The following is a 22,695-nucleotide window of genomic DNA, read 5'->3' on the forward strand; positions in this document are numbered from 1 at the left end:
TGTGCTTATTAGACATTTGTATATCTTCTTTAAATCTTCTATTTAAATCTTTTGCTCATTTTTGATTGGGTTGTTTGTCTTATTCTTGAGGCGTGTGCGTTCTTTGTATGTTCTGGATATAAGTACTTTGTCAGATATGTATTTTGCAAATATTTTATACCAGCCAATTGCTTGTCTTTTCGTGTTCTTAATGATGTCTCTTGAAAGATAAAGATGTTAAATTTTGATGAAATCCAATTTATTAACATTTTTATGAATCAATCTTTTGATGTCATATCTAAGAAATCTTTGAGGATCTTGAAGATTGTCTGTTTTCTTTTAAAAGCTATATTGTTAGCTCTTCCTTTTAAGTCTATGATTTTTTTCAGTTAATTTTTGTGTATGATGTGAGGTAAGGGTCTATTTTCCTTTCCTTTTTTTTTTTTTTTTTTTTTGCATGTAGATCATTTATTGTACCAGTCCCATTTGTTAAAAGGCTATCATTTCTCCAATGAACTTCCTTAGTGTGTGTTTTGAATATCAGTTGGCCATAAAGATAAGAACTTATTTCTGAACTCAATTCTGCTCCATTAACCTCTATGTCTATATTTATGCCAATACCCCACTGTTAATACCTGTAGCTTTATAGTAAATTTTGAAATTGGGAAGTAAAAGTTCTCCAAATTTTGTTCTTTGTCAAAATTGCTTTGGCTCTTCTAGATCTTTTCCATTTCCAATAGATTTTAGAATCAGTTTGTTGATTTTTGAAAAACAAAAACAAAATGGGCCTGATGGAAATTTGAAAGAGATTGCATTGAATCCACAGGTCAATGTGGAGATAATTGCCACCTTAACAATACTGAGTATTCCAGTCCATGAACATGTAATGTCTTTCCATTTATTTAGATCCTTTTCAATTGCTCTCAGCAATGTTTTGTGATTTTCCATGTACAACTCTGGAAACTTTTCTATCAAATATATTCCTAAGTATTTTATTTACTTGTTTTTGTTTATGTTTGATGCATTTGTGAAAGTGTACTTTATTTTCGATTGTTCATTGTATATAGAAATAGAGTTCATTTTTGTATATCAATCTTAAATCCTGTGTCCTTACTAATACTTGTTAGTTTTAATGTGTGTGTGTGTGTGTGTGTGTGTGTGTGTGTGTGTGTGTTCCTTAAGATTTTCTACATACAGGACATGGCATCTGCAAATACAGACAGTTTTAGTTCTTCCTGATATGGATCCCTTTTATTTCTATTTCTTGACTGACAGCCCTGGCTAGAATTTCCAGCACAACGTGGAAAAGAAGTGTTGAGAAGGCATTTGCACCTTGTTCCTAATCCTAGGGCACCTCCTTCAGTCTTTCACCATCAACTGTGATATTCCTTGTAGGTTTTTTCATAGATGCTCTTTCTCATGTTAAGGAAGTTCCCTTCTATTTCAAACTTGTCACAGTCAGCTAGGGCAATTTAAGGAGGGGCACTTTTCTTTGAGAATATTCAACATTGAATATTTACCTAGAACAAAGATTAGTAAATTCTAAATCATTGAAGTCCATGGTTTATACAATAAGTGTCTTAGATTTCTTCCTCCTTCCCCTCCAACGAAGGAGATGTTGGAAATGAGTAGGGCTAGAAAGTATTGCATTTTTTTGGATATTATTTGCCTTAGTTGACCTCTGAAGCTAGCCTTCTCTTCTGTATCAGTGCTGTTCAACAGAAACACAAGGGAAGCTTCAAATATGAACTCTATATGTAATCTAAAAATGTTTATTTTTATTTATTTTTTTAATTTTTTAATTTTTTATTTTTTTAATCTAAAAATTTTTAGTGGTTACATGAAAGAGGTAACAAAAAGGTAAAATTATTTTTAGTAATATATTTTAAGTGTGTATATATATGTGTGTGTGTGTGTGTGTGTGTGTGTGTGTATAATATCATTTCAACATGTAATCAACATGAAATTCTTTAAAAAATTTTTTGTTTTTTAGTTTTTGAAATCTGATATGTATTTTCCTGTTATAGCCCATCTCTATTGGGAATGGCCACCTTTTAAATGCTCAGTAGTGACATGTGGCTAGTGGCTATCATATTGGACAGTGCAGTTCTATATACATGCATATTAAACTATAGTTAACTAACAAATATTAAATAAGCAGATTAAGGGAAACACACATGGCTTGTTATTTGCTTCGTAATAGGTACAGAATATATAGTTAGTGATTTTTGCATTTAAGTAACATGAGCAGAATTCAAGCATCTTCTAAGAGATGATCTTTGGGTGGAATGTTCTAAATAAAAATAAAGACCTTGCTTTAATGCAGTACTTTCCCAGTTGCAGTTGTGTCTGTATCATCACAGCCTTTGGACATGGTGGGCAATATATGCTGGACAATACAAATCTAGTAACATGCCTATGAGAACACAGTGACTGAGAGATTGAGCTGGGAAACACACGACCAATGTACTCCTTCCAACTTCTTCTTAGGAAGCTCCAGAATTTCTCCTACTAGGAGATCTGTATCTCTTGGATACTTGGTCAACAAAATGCATCAGCTTTCTTGCCAGCATAAAGAGTGTTAGGGGAACAAATGGGCATCACAGAACCAGATGAACATCAGCACCAACTGCATTATGACACTCTAGCTGTTAAATCTTTCATGGTAATGGCCGCGCTGGAGATGGCTGCCGTGATAGACTTCATGCTGGAAGAAGCCTGTGGTCACTGCAGGTGGTGCTAATATCATCTTATCACTGCATTTGAAGGATCACTTGAACAGCTTGTAAGGAGAGTAGCTAAAGCTATTGATTTTGGATTACATCTGAATGTGAAAAAGACGATGGTTTTGAATCACAGAGTGTCACCCTCACAGGGAATCACTCTCCCAGAAGTAGTTTTAAGGAGTGAAAAATAAAACATTGTTTTGTGCTCAAAATGCATTCAGAGAAAGACTCTTAATTTTCTGAATCAAGGGCCAAGAGTGGTCTCCTCATGCTTTCCTGTTCCATCGTTGAGTATCTTGATGAGACCTTTAGTTAGCAGGCTTGTAGAGTTCAAGGTCATAGGTTCAATCATCATACAGACCAGTGATATATCCTGGTCACAGATGCTCTGCTTCCTCCAGCTGCTATCTTGAAAGAGTGTGTGCTTGATCCCAAGAGAATTAAGGGAAATAGGGGCGGCAGATAAGGACCATCCATAAACACTACTGGTCAAACAACTCATAAACTATGGAGCATGGGTCAGAAGTGGCACCTTTTATTTTTTAGAGAGAGAGAGAGAGAAGCAGAGAGGGAGGGAGAGAGGGAACCCAACATAGGACTCAATCCCACAACCTTGAGAGTACCACCTGAGTCAAAATCAAGAGTCAGACACTCAACCGACTGAGCTACCCAGGCACCCCAGCAATGGCACCTTTTACACAAATATAGCACACAGAGCTTGCACCATCAGGAAGAGTCCTATCCTTATAAGTTGGATCACAGTGAATTTTCAATGATAGCCTGCCTTAGAGCTAAAGCTGAGAATGGATGCAAAGCCAGTAAACAAAGCAGCAAAAGAGATTAGCTCCTTGAAATATGGGACTATCAGTAGATCCTAAAAGAACACAAGCTCCCTCTTATTGTCTGAACACAAGAGATCAATGAGTGCAGTTAAGAAACCTGTTAGACTTAGCATTGGTAGCCAACATCAGCACTAACGTTTCCCTATCAATACTTATTTATGGCCCCTCTTTATGACATTAGGTTTACTTAGGAGTGTTCTCAAAAGATAGTATCATTTCTGCTTGTCCATCGATTTATTAGCACATTTCTTGTTTATTATATTTATAACGAATTTTACTTTCTTGTACTATTCTAAAGGGGTTTGTTGATTATATCTTACCGAGAAGCAGTAGGTTATATGTGGAACTCATACCAAAGTTCTTGCCGATACTTCTCCACATTCTCCAGCTGTTTCCTATGTTTGCTATTTTCCAACCACTTCAAGAGCTGCGTATTTATCACAGACTATGCTGGAATTGCTCTACTCCAGAGAAATCTTACAGCAGTAAGGTGAAGGCATCAAACTCCCTGTCCAGAAAGAACTCAGAATCTGGCTGCGGAGAAAGACTCGTTAAACAACTAAAATATAAAGGAAAATTGCTATCATGAAAAGTGGTTTTGCACACATGTGTCTAATGTCACAGATCTGGAGGAGAAAAAAAATTGGATAAACTTTGGGTTTTGCTTATATGGCTACCTATGCATAATCTTTCAAGGCAAAAATCCTTCTCAGTTTTTAAGATGGAAAACATCAGTTGAAGAGGCTTAAAACAAACAGAAGTATCAAATATACTATGAAGTCATTGAGTGAAAGCTGTTCAGCCACAGCGTACAGGATGTCAAAAAAGCATATGATTTTTTTTATACCAGGAGAATTTGTGGCTTATACTTCCAAACTTCATGGATTTAGGGAAATGTTTGTATTTCTTATTTGGTATGATTTAGGGAAACATTTCTTTAACATCTCCTTTTCATATTGTGCAATTCACACGAGAGACATGTCTATGAAATATTTACACATGCTTTTTATTTGAAAAGGAGTGGCTGGTTGCTGCACAAAGTCTTCATGGTGAAGATTCCTTGCTCTCAAAAGAAAATTGAAGATAAATAAAAAGATTTCAAGGAGAGTTTAGAGAGGCCTTTTCTTTCTTCCTTTTTTTTTTTCTTTCAAGACGTAATTGATTTGCTCCCCAAAAGGGTCTTTCTAGAACTCTGGGTAGACAATGCTCTAACCTTGTCAGAAGAGGATAATAAATTTAGAGTTAGACTGGTTTGGAAGGAAAGACTTAGAATGAACTACATTTTATAGGAACAGAGCACCGAGGGTCTGTTGTTAGTTTATAGGGCCTTGATTAGATAGGTTATTGATTTTGGCTGCTGGTGATATGGTTCATGTTCAGAAGGTATCAAACTCATGCTGAATAAAATAGAAGCAAATGCTTAAAAAAAAAAACAGAAAGTAGCAAGACACTGGCTAGTAGACTACTTACAGTTCCTCAAATGGAATGGGCAGCTGTGCCTTATTGCCTTTAGCCCTCTGGAAGCAGTTATGTGTATTAAATACTGGAATAACTTGATATTTTAAAAGCTTATATGCTCATCCAAGTAAAATGGTTTTAGAAGACTACCGGGAGTTTCATGATTTTATAGTTAAATCAATACCCAGATTTATGCCTTTTGGACAGAGAAACTTGAATTTAATTGAGAAAATGGATCTAATGAGGATAGACATATTTTGTGCAGATGTAAGAGAGTTTTTTTCCCCCTTATTATCTGAAAAGTGAAACAGGTACTTTTGGTATGAAGATGAATGTAGCTTTACAGGAAAAATGACAAATGTTCAGAAACCTTAAAAGAAGATTTGTGATATTGTATAGAGGTTCCTGAATGTCTGGAATCTGGCGGGATAATTTTTTTTTTGTCTCTTTTCAATTCTTCAACTAAGATTCGTTAATTATACAGAAAAGCATATAATATTTTACATTATACTGCACAATTAATGACCATATGGTATTAAACTGGCAACCAGACTTTCAAAAATAACAATTTTATGCAGAATCACTAGCAGCATAGATTTTTCTTTTCCTTACTTTACATTTATGGTGCTTCGCATAGACATTTGTATTTTATTCACTAGCTACACAGAGACAAAATTTTGTAAACGAGAAATAGGAAAAGACTTTGTCAATTTTTTTCAGAGACAGCGAGACATAAAAACTCTAGACATGACTTTCTGTGTTCTCAGAAGTCTTCTTGGAGTTTCCCAAGTGCACAGAGAAATCTTGTAGGAAAAATTAGCAAAGTGCAGAGATGTTTTGGTCATCTGTAATTTATTTTCCAATAACCCTAATTCTCCATAGCCTTGGACCACAGTGTGCTTCAAGATACACTCAAATATACTGTTCATACAGAAACAAAAACTCAATTTCACAGACATTCTTCCTGCGTAGTACCTGCAAGATAGACCTTGAAACGCAATGCAGCAAAATTTCAGCTTCTAGAAACATATGGACTCAAGTAACTTTAAGAAAAAATCATTGGAGGGCAGAATTTGGCTCTGTGATATTTTAATGCAATGCAAGAGTTCCAGAAATAACTGCCTACTTTCTTGCTGTCCAGAAAACACACATGAAAAAAATTCCCATATTACTTTTCCTCTATACTCTTTTCTCACAAATTAAGAAGTCTCTTCTCCTAGGACACTCTATGAGCATCATAATTTTAAAAGTAAAATTTGTCTATCAGAGTGTTAGAGTTAGACTAGCCTATGTATTTCACAAGTGTGGAGAATCGATCACTAGTAAATCTGGGAGTACCTAAGAGTTATGTCTAGAAGGTTACCTAAAACTTAACTTCATTGCCATATATTTCTCCTGGAAGATGTTGTGAATATCAGTTTTTTTTGTTTTTGTTTTTGTTTTTGTTTTTTTTTAATCTTCAGACATAGCAAACCCATACTGTTGGGAGCATTTACAGGTTTTATATATAATGCTATAAATAAAAATACATTTTCAAAATGTGCACTGCAGAAAATGGAAAATCTGAGTATTAGTTTTGGCTGAAATAATTTGAAAAAGTACCAAATAAGCAGACATTGGTGTAACTTAAAAGGCATAGTCTTTTGAGGGAGTTTTACTCCCGGTTTTTTTCTTCAACATGGTCCTTCATTAAAAAGAGAGAGCTGTTTATACTCTTCTTTTGTGACTTTCCTGTGGTGTATTTAGGAATTTGTTCTGTAGCGCTTCAAACCTGTTCTCTTTTCAAGAAGCAAAAGCTTTCCTCCCGAAAATCTAAATAAGAATCACCGGATATTCAAAAATAAATGAATTGCCCTCTCCAGACTCTGCCATGAATTTCAAGAAAGCACCTGGCATGTTAGAGAGCAGGAGAAAGCATTAAGCTGAAGAACCTTCAAGTTGCAAGTTTCTCTATTTTAAGTGATTGGGTTTGTGCAGATAAGAGATTTGAAAAGTACGCAGTGAGGTGATCATTTTTCTCTGACAAGGAGATACTACCTAAACTGCAATGATTTAATCTGGACTGCTGATCTGATCCTTTAGAAATACGCTTCTCACTACAGAGAACTTTCTCTCAAGCTTTGTTCACTTAAGTTTCATATTTTACATCTTTTGCCTTGATTCAATGGGTAACCACGGGCCAGGTACAATATTTTTAAATCCCTTATAGGCTAGTTAGTTATTGGAACCCAAACACATTTTCCTCCCCGAGTTGTTACTTTGTTTCACGAGTGGTCTTTTTCTCTTTAGGTGACAGTCTCCTGTTAGCCATGGGGAATTCTCTGGGTCACGCTAGAAAGTTTATGGTCCCACCTGCATCCATGAGAAAGAGAAAACAAAGCTTCATTTTTAAGCCTTTGGAAATTCAGGGCCATTAAGAAACGGCTACGGCCAGCTCTCTCATGTTATTTAAAGGGGTAAAAAGTTCATTTTGCTAGTTTGCTTGTGTCTGCTTGTTTATATCCAGATGATTTCAAGAGATTCTATTTAATAGCAGTAAGTAGCTTGTAAGATGTCAGACCCATGTTTGGGTTAGGGGTGGCTCTGGCTGCAAGTAGGAAGCTCATATAAGAATGACTTAAACACAAAGGAGAAAGAGCTGAGGGCAGTGGGGAGGGCTATGGGGGCAGGGATTGACCTTTGTAAAGATAATGATGTTTTCCTTAAAAGCTCGTCCAACGGAACTATTTCTCGTAGCTGATCACAGCCCAGAGGAATCTGGGAAATTCAGAATGTTCAGCTGGGCACATTTCCTAAATCTGAGTTCTTTTTTTCCTTTGAGTTTTTAATTTAAAGGAGGGAATGAGGTAATGGAGATACATTTTCCATAGTAGTTATTCATCTTTCTGGGAAAAAAACATCAGTTTAGGGTGAATATTAGTTTTGCACCTAAGTTATTTGCTTCTTCATTGGAACTTTTATTTTCCAAGAATTTTCTTCTCTTAGTGAAGTGTGCCTCATAGCATCCTCATGAATTAATCCATACTGGTACTCTCCTACTGAAGATGCTGAAACCATCCACAGAAGATGATCCAGCCCTATACAGGGATTAGGAGGATGTATAAATTATTGCTCGCATACTTAACCACTAACAGCCTATTGCATTTTTCTTCTTGGATAAATATAAGCGGCCTAAATTTAGACTGATGGAGATATTATTACCCTATTGTATTAATGCATTGAGAGTTTAATAGATTGTAATACAAGCTACTATTTCTTCAACCGCTTATTTTTCAGCATGAATTACCTTTAAAATAGTCTCTGTTCTCTTTGTCACATGGCCGATGTGGTGCTGCATTGATCAATTCAGCTCAGTTCTTAAAAAATGTATCGAATGCCTACTATTTGTCATGCCTTTTCAAAATCCACTTTTAATATTTGGAATATTTCAGTAAGTGGGGGAAAATTTGCCCAGATTTTTCACAGTAGTAAAAAACAAAATCCACTCCAGCTAAAAAAACAAGTATATATCATAACTTGTAAGTCACCTGTGTAGGCATATTATCCTTGACACCCCTCCCCCACCACTACATTACCTGTGGTTTTAGTAAATCGTACAATTCATTTATGCTCAAACTGGATGATTCTTGCAGAATCTTTTCTACACACTTTTCTCTGAGTTGTTGATTGATTATAGTGATTGTGTGCCAAAATGACAGAACTTGAAATTCTGCACAATTTGTTCCTACTATCTTGTTAATTACATTAGCTAGGTAAAAACTAGGTAAAAAAAGCTGTTTAATTTTTTTCTCTGATGTGACTTTTAAAACAAGAGGGTTGTTTTCCCTTAAATACTCATAAAATCTTTTCTTAAAAGTGATATTTACGTACTTTTCAGGGTAAGAAACAATTTTCTGCACTTAAAGGGACATGATCTAGCTGGATCACAACATAATTATCAGAGTCCACATTTTTGCATCTGGGGAATCAGAATGGCTGATGGAACAAAAAAGATAAAAAATACGAAACAAAAGTGAACTCCCGGGAGAATCAAAGTGCAAACCTCTAGATGACATCCTCTGTCTGATTACTTGGGCTTTCTTTTCACAAAGTGTCCTACTCAGTATCATTTCTCACACTTTTCCTAGCTAACGCATGAGGTTCCATTGTTTGACTGAAGCTCATATTTTGGGACAATTGGATGGATTTGTTACTTGTTCTCAGGCTTAAACCAAACACTCTTACACTGGAGCATTTAGTAAGATGGTACCAGAGCATGGTGAGAATAGAAATCTGTTTACTCTGGGAAACCACTATTTCACCTTTCGAGAAAAGTCTCAGTGGTAGATTTAGTCCTTTTTCTGATATCTTTAAAAGAGCTTGCCATGGCTGAATAGAGGAAAAAGAAAGTGTTCTTTGCTTTAGGAAGCCGTTGACACTTAAGCTCAGAGTGGAGCCTAAATAGAATGTATGTGAACGCATGGGAAAGAAAGGAACCAAAGAAGATGTGCTGTGGAGATAAACAATCTTGGAAGTGGTGAGGGCTATTTAATGGCCCTGGATTTAGGTAAGTAGACAGCAATTATAGGAAAAACATTTATGTGAGTTAGAGGTACTTCATGATACCTAAAAAGAATTTTTTTTCAACTCTTCTTAACAGAATATCTATTTTTTCTTTTTAGGATCTGGTTTTATTGTATTCATATACTTACAAATGAAAAATTTTTTGAAGGTTGATCTTTCATCCTTTTAATTATCTACTCAATTAATATCAACGAGGCCTTAGATTTTTTAGGCTGCCATCTATGAAGGAATAGCCACTGAGCTGGAACCACTTCTCATTATAGATCATAAATCCTAACTGGACATTCTAATTTCAAAATCATGAACCAAGCCAATTCTAACTTATTTTTGTATTATAGCTGATTTCCCCAATTCTAATAAGTACTTCCCCTCCCCCACCTTCCCATACACATTTTAATGTTTTCACATTGAACTACATCTGAAAATCAATACGGACATTTAATGCAGTAGTTTTTCTTTTATATCACAGAAGCTGGCATTTAATTGACTTAGGTATAAAAAATATTTAAAAACATTATCTCTCACTTAACAGAAAGTCTAGAGATGAATAGGTTTGCTTTTTAATTGACACAGCGGTTTAATAATATTGGAGATTTGGGTTCTTTTTATCTCTTCTCTGCCAATGATAAGAATATAGGTATGGTATTGATTTAATTATGGCCATCTGGTGGCTGGTGGCTGTCAATGGCAACCAAGATACCTCACTTCCTTATTCACGCCAACCGAAAGTGAGGAAGAAAACCTCTTCCTTTCAATCTGGTTGGCTCAGTTTAGATCTCCTGGCCACCCTTGGGCCAATCAGAGTTCCCACGGCATTGCTTCACCTTGACTGGTTTATTCTCATCAGGCTCTACCTCTAAAACTTCACCTGGGTCTTTTGAAACACATGAGCTGTGGGAGATACAGGAAGTACTTGATGGATAATTAGACTTCTTTTAGGAGAGAGGCAGAAGGAATCCATCTGAGTAGACAATTCATAGTGTCCACCTAAGGGAAGTGGCTATTTGTAAACTGACCCAGGTCCACAAATCTATTGCGCCAAAAAATAATAATGTGGGCTGTTGACTTCACAGATATTATCCAAGGATTTGGATTTATTCTTTCTGTTACCCTGCTCCCTCTGCAGTCTCCTCCAGAAACTCTGCCAAATGACTGGATAATGAATCCCTGATGAGGTGTTAATGGCTTAGAATGACTTCATATGGTAAGCTTCTCAGGACTATTCCATAATAACAAGGAAATCTTAGCATAAAAATCCCTTTTGATGGTACAAAGTTGTGTCCTAGGTCGCACTGAGAGAGAGCTAATTTTAAAATGAGGTGTCCTGACCATTCTGGGTCTTTACATTGGGCCACCAAAACACCTTTGCACATAATAATGAGGCTTAATTTTTTATTGTTTGCCAGTCCAGAGAACATTTCATCTAGAGGTATTTCTGCCACTGCTCCGAGACTCAAATTCAGCATACCCATAATAGCTCCATGCATTAGGGATTTGCACTTTTGGTAAGAATTTGAATTCACCAAATTCACCACAACACAAAATAGAATATCCAGAGGAATTCCTCACTTAGGTGTTTGGTTTTTTTAAGGGTCTGTAAGGTCTTTAAGAGCCAAGACTGAACATTTAGATTATGTGCTAACGAGGTGGTATATGCAAGAAAAATGATGTGGGACTTTGTCACGTATCCACTTGTCCTTTGGTGTTCCCCTAAAAGGTTAGAGAGAATATGTACATCTGTACATCCTCGGTGAAAGAAAATGTCAGAAGAAAGTATGGGTCTTCTTTTGTACTCTTTGACTTCATCTGGACTTCTTTGTTTAGGAGATCAGCTTTTACTGTGGTAATTTACATTCTTAGGTCTCCCTGACTGACAGAATCTGACGCTTCCCACTTGCTGGCATCTGTCAATAATAGATTACTCAATCAGTATTTACTGAGTACCTACAATGAAGCAATCTCGGATCCAGAAGCCGGGAAAACAAAGATGAAAAATACACTGTTCCTGACTTCAAGAAGGTCATAATCTAATGAAGGGAGAGAGTTACAATAGCGTAAGTACAACGAAAGGTGCGCACCTGGGGGATGGTGAGAAGTAAAGGAAGGACAGTAAGTTGAAGGCTGCAGATGAGCCCTGTATGGTATCTTGCCATTTGTTTTGACTTCTGGTTTGGCAAGATTTTACTGGTCACGACCTGGTTTGTTACCCCGTAGTAATAATGCTCACATTTTCGGCTCACGTTACCTTGCACTAGACAACGTGCTCAATGTTTCACATACATCTTCCCGAGCAGTCCTCACAGGTATCCTGTGCCGAAGATCCCAGTGTTATCCCATTTTCTAGAAGAGGATATGTGGCTGGAGAAGGTAAGGCTGGGATTGAAGCCCGCTTCTGCTCATTTTGAAAACACTTGCTCTAAAGTGCCCGCTATTACCTTTAGCCACTTTTATTGTAAAGAGAGCCTTATTTGTTCATGATATAGCTTAAAAATTGTTTGAACATATGGACAATATATGTGCGTGTTTGTATGTCTGCAAAATATACAGTTGGATGGTCTCTATATGTACTTGCTGTGAAAAATGTATGGTGTATGTATATATCTATAAACACTCCCTCCCCATATGCTGAGCGTTATAGTTAGCAAGATGAACCAGTTGGCCGTTACACATGCTGGCACGGCCATCTTAGGAGCAGTTGCTGGGGATGTATAGCACCCCCATTCTCCAGAAGGGTTGTCCTATTGTCTTATGAGGGCTCTTCAAAACTGTTCCAGGCCGTTCTCCGGTGCCAGCATTTCAGTAGCCAATGGATATTTTCTGCTCCTCTCTGATGCTAGAGACGTGTGGAGGGAGGAGGGGGCATTAAAATAATTTTCTGCTGGGGCTCGGATACACTTAAGACAGCCCTCTTCCTGGAATACATAAATGCCAGCAAATCAGCATTTCTTAAGCTGCAGTATCCTTCCTGGAAATCCTGTTAAAGGACATACCCGGGCTACTCCTCTCGGGCCGAATGAGAATATAGTGAGCCTCATGCTTTCCACCGCTGAGATATTAGCATAAATCTCCCACTAATGCACCTCTGCCTGTGAGGGGAGGAGTCTCTGCAACCCAGGAAAATACGTTAAATTGACAAGGAACTAATGTTTCGCGACTGGTGCATGGCGCTGTGAAGGATGCATTCACCGGGAATTTCCCGTTCTACAAATACCATTGGGTCCGCCTTTAGAATTTTCCCCTATTGGGTCGCGAGGAATGATCAGATACCTCACTAGGGAAAATGACTTTTTAGCCGCTCGTGGAGCCGGTGTAAGAACTTTACGGCTAAGAGAGCAGTTTCCTCTTCAGATTTAAGCGAGCAGATTCCTTTTCCTCCGGAATCCCGCATCGCAACGGCCTGGCCAGGACCGCGGCCGGGTCATTACCCCCCTTTTGATGATGGGCAAATCCAGATGCTGGGGGGTAAGCGAGCGTGCACCTGGGAATGTCAAAGCTGGACGGGTTGTCAGAATCCTAGACCTGTGGAGTTCTCCTCCATCCTTTCCCTCTTTCTCCTTCCCCCTTCTGAAGCTTCTGCTCCCCTTCTTGTTTAGAATTGGAATTTTTAGGCCCATCACCATCCCCTGGAGCCTAGTGCTCAGTGAATCCTTTTTGGTGTGTGTGGAATGACTGTTGGGTGAGTGTAAATGAAGCCAGAGGTGCGACCCCAGCGCCTAAGACTCTGGAGCCACAGTGACTTCAGGGAAAGAGCAGGCCAGCATCTTGTCCCCTCGGCTTCCCTGGACTGCCACCCTGTCTCCACTGACCACCCGCACCCCACACTGAGTACCCCCGGACGACCTCCAGGGGCTCACTTTGAGGGCCTTCCTGTTTGCTGGAGCTTAGTAGCACTAGGATCTTTATCTCCCAGCCCATGGCTTTGCTCCTAAGCAGGGTTCTACTTATGCTCGGGAATAACTGTCTTCCAGCCATTCACTGAGCTCACTTAGCTGCCCCCTGGTGCTGCAGTTTTCTCTGTTCTGTCTGCGACTGGGGTCAGGGGACTTCTGTGTGCAGTCCTGGGATCAGAGTGACAGGCTTGCCATGCCCACAAGTGTTTAGGGAAAGGCTCAAGTTCTAAGGGGGGTGTACTTCCTGAGTGGCGGCAAGGTGCTCGGCAGACAGTTTTGACAGCCCCGAGGCCTTCGTTTTCCTCGTGTTGTTCTCTTTTCCTCTCTTCACTGCATAGATTTTTGGTATGTTACTTAAGCTTGGTGCGTGTGTGCATGTTGTGTGTGCACACGTGAGAGGAGAAAAGATGGGTAAAGAGGACGTTTTTTTGTTGTTTGGCTTTGTGTTTTTGTCGCGCCTTGGAGTAATGAGGTGGAGATTTCCTTGTCCTCAAAGATAAATGACTTTGAATGAACTTAGCTTGTAATCCTGGCTCTAACACATCTCTGTGAGATATCTTCATCGCGCTGAGTCCTAATTCTTCGTATGTGAAGTGAATGTGGTAATAGCGTTTTATGTTTGTTTGTTTTTTTAATGAAGTTTGAGCTAAATAATATATATAAATTGCCTAGTCCAGTTAGTGCCTGGTAGATGGCAAGTTTTCAGGCCATTGGGGACTACTCTAACAATAGCAATAATGGCAAAATAGCAATCATGTGGATATTATGTAATATACGTAATATACATAGGCAGTGTATATAACACAAACATAATACAAATATATATGTATGTATGTATGTATGTATGTATGTATGTATGTATTATATATGGGTATATAACACTAGGCCTTAGAAAATAGTTTTCTAGGATCCAAAACCTTTTTACAGGCCAGAGTCTCTTTTGTAGATCCATGTGGGCATAAATCCCCTTGAATTGCATTAATATGTCCAGTTAAACAAACATTGAAGGTCTTAGCTGAACTTTGAGATGTACTCTTCTTCACACAACAACCAAGAAATACCAGATTAGACTGTGCTGCCCTGTATCCATTCATTCTTTCACTAAATATTAAACCCATTCCAACTGTGTACCAGGGACTATATACCAGGATCAGGGTACGTACTATGGACTATAAGACATACCTTCCCTGCCATGGAGTTACAAAGGTAATTAGGTAGCAAGAAGGAAAAGAAAGGTGCTCAGAAACAGAAACAGTGGCTTCCTACTTGAAATTGAGGTTTCAGGGGAAAGAGATCAAAACTTGTCATCTGGTCTGAAGTGTGAATCAAAGTTAGCCAGTTGAACGAACAGCAAAAGCAAATGGCCTGTGGTGGATAAAAAGCTCCTTGTACTGGGGAAACTGACTGGTTCTGCTAAGGCTGGAAGGTCTGTGCAAGGATCACAGTGTAAGTCGTGGGGAGGAGCTTGGAATTTACCAGGGAGCAATGTGGGGACATTGAAGGTATTAAGCACGCAAGTGTGACAAGTTTTACTTGACACTTTTAAGAGACTTGTTTGGTACCGTCTTCCCTTCAGCAGCTGCTGGCCTTTTGCTCCACTCCCATGTGCAGCAGGCCAGGGATGCATCTGCCCTCTCTATCTAGTGAAACATGCCCAGAGACAAGGATTTAATTTTCTCACTCCTGTTAAGAGAAAGTGGCTTATGAGGCTATATATTTTGTCTTGAGAGAACATTTATATCTTAACAGAGATCCAAGTTTAAGCCAAAGGAATGAATCTCTAAGTGTGATTTTTCTTCCATCCACAACTCTCAGAGCTGAAGGGGCTTCTCGTGCCGAGGAACATGGCCAGCCTATTAGTGTGTGAGAGCTCAGAGACAAGACTAGGGATCAAGTCCAAGCCCTGCTCCCCAGGTGTATGAGTTGATATATTCAATCTTCTTAACCCTCAGAGTTTCCTTATCTGTAAATGGGGGGAGAGGGGGACTCAGAGTTGTGGGATTAACTGAAATGGTGCATAGGAATAAATACACCATTGTGGAACTCTTTATGTTTGATGCTACTGTGCTGGGTCCGGGAAGGACCTCCCTTCCCCTGAAATCTCCTTTTTTTGAAAACATTATCGCAAGGTTCCAGGGTAATTTCAAATTGACTTTCTCATGATCTGTATCATGTCATCTATGTTTAGACATTTTCACACTTTCCTCTGAAAACATTTTGGGTGTTCTTGCTTTAAGAAACATATACTTTCTTCCACACATATTTTTGCATGTTACAAACTGTCTCAACGTGCAAATTATTTCCTTGAAATAATTGGCAATTTAGTGTCTGTGATGGGCAGGGGTGATTCAACTGAGAGTTCAAGAAAGAGGTTTCAGACAGACTGCAGGGAGCGGGCTGGGGCTCGGGGGGAGGGTGGTCTTCAGAATCCACTGTGATGTATGATAGGATGAATGAATGTCAAGTAGGCTCAAATGCTCAGAATGTCAGAACCAAGATTGGCTGGAAGTCCTCATTTTGCCTTCAGAAAGGGGACTGGGCAGGAAATGAGTGTCTAATGGTGGTAACAAGTTTTTCAATTCCTATGGCATATGCCCTCGGAAAGCTTGCTTATCTCCCTACTCCTTGCTCCCCCCCCCCACCCCCTTCAAAAGAAAGGGGTAGGGGAACTGAAAAACATTTGGCACAGGTGCAAGAAAGCTGAAAACGTCTGGCAGAGCTCACAGGCGTCTTTTTCCACTCGGCACCAAATGTTTTACAGTCTTCGTGAGCCCATATAGATCCTGGCTTCTGCCCAGTCGTTTGTTTGAAACCGTAGGCTCCGAGAAAAGGCTCCACACTGCAGCTGGCCTTTAAACCGTGTTTTATGGGGGAGAGTGTTCAGGGTACAATTGGAATGAGGAGAGCTTGCCTTTGACGTTGGACGTAAAAGTAACAGATTGGAGTGGGGTGGAGCTAACACTAAGGAATTGTTGGTCTGTACATTTTCCCAATGAAGACTAAGCTTTTGGAAATTTCACCTCAATCTCAATGGTTTCACAGGCTAATTTATAGTGAGGCCCCCAAATGTGATTTTAGCCCAATTTAGCTCAATTTTACTCAAATATAATCTAACAGTTTCCATGTAATGGAAATGGCAGGACTGTTCTTAGTGATGCAAATTTCTTGCTAATTTAGGGCCACTGTGGCTTACATCCTACCTACACGCAAGTTCATTGTGAATGAACATTTGATAGTCAACTATCTATCTTTCTCCCTCTCTGTAGCATTCTGTGGTTCCTTATCATGGTTATGGCTCCTAATTTCAAAGGACTAATGACTAATTAGATTTGGGGGGGGGGATAACTATATGTAAATGATACAAAAGAAAGACTCGACCAAGTTAATCAGAAACTGAAATTTGCATGTAAAAAGTGCCTCTTACTGGGACACGTTAGGGAAAAGTGGGCACTGGGGTCCTCCTCATGTGTTTGGCTTGAAATAATAATTATTCTTTGGTGAATACTTGCTCTGTGTCAGCCCCTCTCCCAAATGATTCTTGTGCACATTTTCATTTCACCTTTATTGTAACTATGAGGCCTGAGTGTGATCTCCATGCACCAGCTGAGGAAACTGAAGGTTAGAGAATTTATGTGACTCTTTAAGGGAAAAGGATTATTAGGAATGTGCATTATGGATTGACTTGTGTAGTCCTTTTTGAAAAGTTTGCAGGAGCCACAAAGAACAAAATATCCCACAATTCCCAGAATAAAAATTGCACCTGCTTCTCTGTACTCAGTGGCTTGTGTAAGATGAGTTATCCTGGAAAGAGGTTAAAGATGATCCCAATACCCCAGAAGTGGGGGTTTCTGCTTCTCAGCGGTCAAGACGTTTCTTTTTCAGAGGAATTAATGAATATGCAGCCGAATTTCTGACATAACTAATCAATATGGAAGTTACAGTTACTTTATTATTTTGGGAGCATTTTGGCTCTGCTGTAAGAGCCAACGGATATCCCGTGTCCCCTGGCGTGCCAGAATTGTGACAAAAAGGTAGAGCCATCTTGGAATAAGCTAGAAATGGCATAATGTGAAGGAGGCACCCCCAAAGTTGTGCCTCTGTTTGATTCTCCTGAATCACATCAGTCAATAAATGAGCACTTTTACGGTTCTCAAACTGTGAGCAGTTAAAAGAAAAAAAAATAATAGCATTGATGTATATTTAGAGGGATGGGATACGGAGACGGAAAGAGCAAGTTGCATGCCATGAAACAAAAGGAAAAATAAGAAGAGAGAGGGTGTCACTACTTCCCTGTGGCAGAATCAAAATCTTCTGTTGGATGTCATGTTGAAAAGATTTCCAAATCTTAGTTCTGTGAGCTCAAGCAGATGGATGCTCCATGTTGGTGCAGATTCCTATTTGAAGCAGTGTGGTTGCAAAGATGGGGTGGGTCATTTCATTTTCTCTGAAAAACTGTCTTGTGCTATCTCAAAGAATTATCATACCCAACCGAGTGCATCATCTATGACGCTTTCCAAATGTTAAATAAATGCTTCAATCAGTGTTTCAGATAGATCTGCCCTTATTAATAGGCTGGTTTCTTTAGTTCATATGTTTGGACAATGCTGAGCCAAGCATGTCCGTGCAGGTTATTCTTACTGCAGGACTTCTCAGAGCCTTCAATACCCCCCATGAGTCTCTAAGAGGGAGTAATATGATACCACTGGATCGGAGAATGCTTTCTCCTCAAAATACCTGTTTGAAATGACTGTGCTGCTAAGCAGTCTTAGGGAAGGGTTGAGATACCACAACTTAACTGAAGAAGGGTCTCGCTCTTTAATCGTAGTTACAGTGAACATGGCAAAGCCCCCCATCTACGTAGAAGTTCATTAGGAATACATTTTTCAGTTAACTCTTCTTCTTTCACCTTCCTTTGGTCCTCTTTGGTTTCTTATCATGCTTGTAGCACATAATTCCTAAGGATTAATAACTAATTAGATTTCCAGACAACCATAAATTAAAGATGTCGAAGAACAAATGAAAGCAGTAGGGTAAGTCAAAACTGAAATTTGGAGTCTCGGCTCCCACTGAATAATTTAGTTGTAAGCACTTGCTGGAATAACTACGTGCAATTATGTCCCCTTTATGGGGAATCCTGGGGAAGGATCCTGAAATGAAGCCTGTGATTCCTCTTGGCACAGCATATTTTCCTTCTCAAGTTGTCAGAGGAGCCTGTGTGCTGTGTGCAGTTTCGAAGCACGACGGGCCACGTTTGCAGTGCCCTTTTTGCATAAGACAGGACTGTCTGCACCAAAGGAGATGCTAGCATGTGCAAATGCCCTGCTGAGGCCCCTTATGATTAGCTGTGAACTTCCTTGTTCTTTCGATAGCTAGATCTCTGTCAATAGATTGCAAGAAAAACCTGTGCTACCGTATCCCAGACAGAAGCAGGTTCACGTTGAAGCTAATGAAACGTATGCTTTTCGCATCCTCCCTTGTGCTCAGCCCCTTTCGACCTGTTAATATGTTCTTATAAACTTGCAAAATTAAGATATTTTTCATTCTTCGTTCTTAAAAAAGATTCTCCCAAGTGTTAAGCAGCAAGCCCCACAAAACGTGGCTCTGCCCCCACTCCAAAGAAGGCCTTGATTGGATTTTACCACAAAAAGAAGGACTGTATTAAAATCTCATCCGCAGTGCATATCTAAGCAACTGCAGGCAATACAATAAAAAGGTTCAGAATGACATTTTCACGTGCTGGAGTGTTCACCTGAAGGCTTCGTGTAGGTGCTCAGCTGTAGCTATGAGTGTCTGTTCTCTTTTCTCCCCTATGATTAAAAGGCTTAGACATCTCTAATGATTCGAGTTTCCTTCTAGAACATGTCTAGATATTGTATAGGCTCCTATTTTTGTTTTTAGGTTTATTTTATTTATGATGTGACAGCGAGCACGAGTGGGGGAAGGGGCAGAAAGAGACAGAGAGAGGGAATCCTGTGCTGACAGCACAGAGCCTGACTTGGGTCTCAATCTCACGAACCTTGAGATCATGACCTGAGCCGAAGTCAAGAGCTGGTCGTTTAACTGACTGAGCCATGCAGGTGCCCCTAGATATGGCATAAGCTTCTGTTGGGGGAGGTCCTCAAGGGGACGTGACTGCCTGTTGATCTGTGAACCGGACCCTGGACAATCAGCTGCTCCTTACCCTGGTCCCCAGTCCTTGGACTGTACATGCCCCTTGCCTTCCCTGCTCCCAGAAGCTGACCTCTAAGAGAGCCTTGAGATAGGAATGTGACCTTGAGATATCTGGATGGAATATGTGATTGAAGCCAGTTAAGGCTTCTATATAAACTTTTAAGGTTTGCTGGGTGGGTGTGGAAAACTCCTGGCCCAAGGTGATCCAAGGCGAGGGCAACAAATGGCTGCCTTAGTGGACTGACCCCTGATGCCCAACTAGAGGCTGAAACTCTGGTGAGAGAGTTGGAAGAAGAACTGAGGTGAGAGAAAGACAGACAAGCGTCTCCTGCTCTTCTGGCTTCGGGGCTGTAGATGGATGTAGGATGGTAAGTTGGAGACCTTCCTATGTGGTTTTGCAAAGCCAGAAGTGTTCAAGCCACGTGGGATGAAGGGTGAAGGTCTGAGCACTTGTGACAAAGTCTAATTAAGACCCTAGGAGGTGGAGTCCATGGGAAGGTGATGAAAAGGAGCCGGAGGATGTTGTGGTGGTCCAGGAGGAAACAAATGACCTCCGATACAAAATAAAAATTTCATAGCAATTACCCTAGACTTCTAATAATAGAATATACCTCTAAAAAACACCCTAGGAGAAAACTTTCATTCTTTCTCTGTCTCTTGATGTTGTAAATCTTATCATGTCTTTCAAATGTAAACACCTCTGGAGGTAACCAAAGTCTACCCACAGAGACTGGAAAAAGAAAGGGGGTGGGGAGAGGCTCTGTTTTGCTCCTTCCCTCTCTCCATCCTCCCTCCCTCCCTTCCTCCTTCCCTCCCTCCCTTTCTTCCTTCCTTCTTTCCTTCCTTCCTTTCTTTCTTCCTTCCTTCCTTCTTTCCTTCTTTCCTTCCTTCCTCCCTCCCTCCCTCACTCCCTTCCTTCTTTCTCTTCCTTCCTTCCTTCCTTCCTTCCTTCCTTCCTTCCTTCCCTCCTTCCTTCTTCCTTTTTTTTTCTGAAAAGAGGATTTTTAAATACAGATTGCTAGGGAAGCTCTTACCCCCAAGACTAGTCATAGCCTCTATAAGATTCCTCATCAAGGGCTGAAGTCTGGAATGAAAGTTAAGGGGTCTCTGTCTGTCTGTATGTCTCTGGATATGGGTTATGTGTATTTGATGTTTTTCTACCTCCAGGGGTATTGCCAAAATTAATTTGTAAAATAGCCCTATTTAACTGACTTAAAGAAAAACAAGCTTTAACATCAATAGTATACTTAGAGTAAAAGTAAGACAATTTTCTTTAATCTGCTAGCATGACAAAGGTTCCTTGGAATACTGGTCTCTTCTTAATGGAGTAGTAAAAGATTTTTCTTTACCTTTTAAATCATCTGTCTAGCAAACAAAGATTCTGTGTTTTATCAAAATAATTTCCTACCCTTCATGTTGTCTTTATCATGCCTTTGATTACTTATGAAAACAGTCTTCTATATTAAAAGAGCCAAGGTATTATTTTTTTTCAACCATGTAACTTTCTGTATTTGTCTTTGAAATTTTTGTCATTTTTGTTAATCGGATAACTATTATTTCACAGTGACCTATAATCTTACTTAATCAAATGTTATAGGAACATTTGATATTTTTGACAAACTTCTCCCAAATCAAATTCTAAATGATGTCTTGTTGACCTTGAACTAACATTGGGATTTCTGGAGCGTTTCTGGAAGATTTCAAAAGATTTGTTTGTTTGTTTGTTTCTCCTTCTAAAACAGAGATATTAAACTCATTAGGGCTTATTAGATGCATTACATTAAATGGGAAGCATTGTCAGTTAAGTGATGCTAAACTTTCTGTAGGAAATATTTGCATGGAAGTTACTAATATGTGTTCTAGAAGTTATATGAACTTCCTAAAAATCTGACACATCCTGGTGTGATGTTATCAGTCATAATTCTAGTAATTTTTTTTTAATTTGTTTATTTCTTGATTTTGAGAAACAGGGAGAGTACAAGCGGGGGGGGGGGGAACAGAGAGGGAGGGAGAGAGAGAATCTCCCCAGATAGGCTCTGCACCATCTCTGCAGAGCCCGATGTGAGGCTCGAACTCACGAACTGTGAGATCATGACCTGAGCCGAAAACAAGAGCCGGTCTCTCAACTGACTAAGCCACTCAGGTGCCCCAATAATTCTAGTTATTAGTTTTAAATGTACATCACAGAAATAAGCAAACTTCCTTGTCAACTGCATTATTATAAGCTCTCATCAGAGAGCTTTTGTTTTATTCCAACGCTTTTGCATAAGTGCTCCTGCAGAGTGCTTCATCCTCCAGGAGACTCATGGAAAAGACTCTGAGAAATGGAGTTTTCTGATAACTAAGATCATCCCACTGAACTGAACAAGAATTAATGACCCGGGATGGTGGCCCAAGAGCTGTTGCCTCTTCTGTTCCCTCACATCAGCACAGTGGGCCCAGTGATGGGGCAATGCTCACGCGTGAAGGCTGGCCTATGCTGCGGGACGCTCTGCAGCCTTTGCATCTTTGAAGGAGAGGATGAGTGAGCGGTAAACCTACGGAAAATTCAAAGCCCAGGTACCACCGTCAAGTTCGGGGGAGGTGTTTGGTCAGGGAAGACACGCGTTGTCTCAGAAACTGTGACTAATACGGTCCAAGCCTCTCCAAAGCTTAACAATGTGAAAGAAGTCCAAGAGTTTGTAGGGATTTTAGAGTTGTTGAGTACTTTTAGTCCCCACATGGCACCGTGCCTGAATCCCTTATTTGAGTTAGATAGGCCTATCTGTGACTCTGAAAAATACAGGTCAAGCCCTGAGGCAGAGACCACAGAAAAAAAAAGAGTACCCCTAGGGTTTTTGGTTCCAGCTCTGGAAGGGGGCAGGAACTGTATACATGCCCCCAAGAACACCAGCTCTTAGGGGTGGGCGCAGGGCTCTTCCAGGGAGAGCTTCTCATGAAGGAATAAACCGCAGCAGCCAGGGGGGCTGAACTCAGAGCGGTTAATAGCCTTGACCATTAACCCTTTGCCTAGTTGGGCTGTTTTAAAAGGATTGACCCTATGGCTTAGAGAGTGGGAAGCTGAGG

Source organism: Panthera pardus, unplaced genomic scaffold (genome assembly GCF_024362965.1).
Source record: "Panthera pardus isolate Hobbes unplaced genomic scaffold, ASM2436296v1 HiC_scaffold_8, whole genome shotgun sequence".
Lineage (NCBI taxonomy): Eukaryota > Metazoa > Chordata > Mammalia > Carnivora > Felidae > Panthera > Panthera pardus.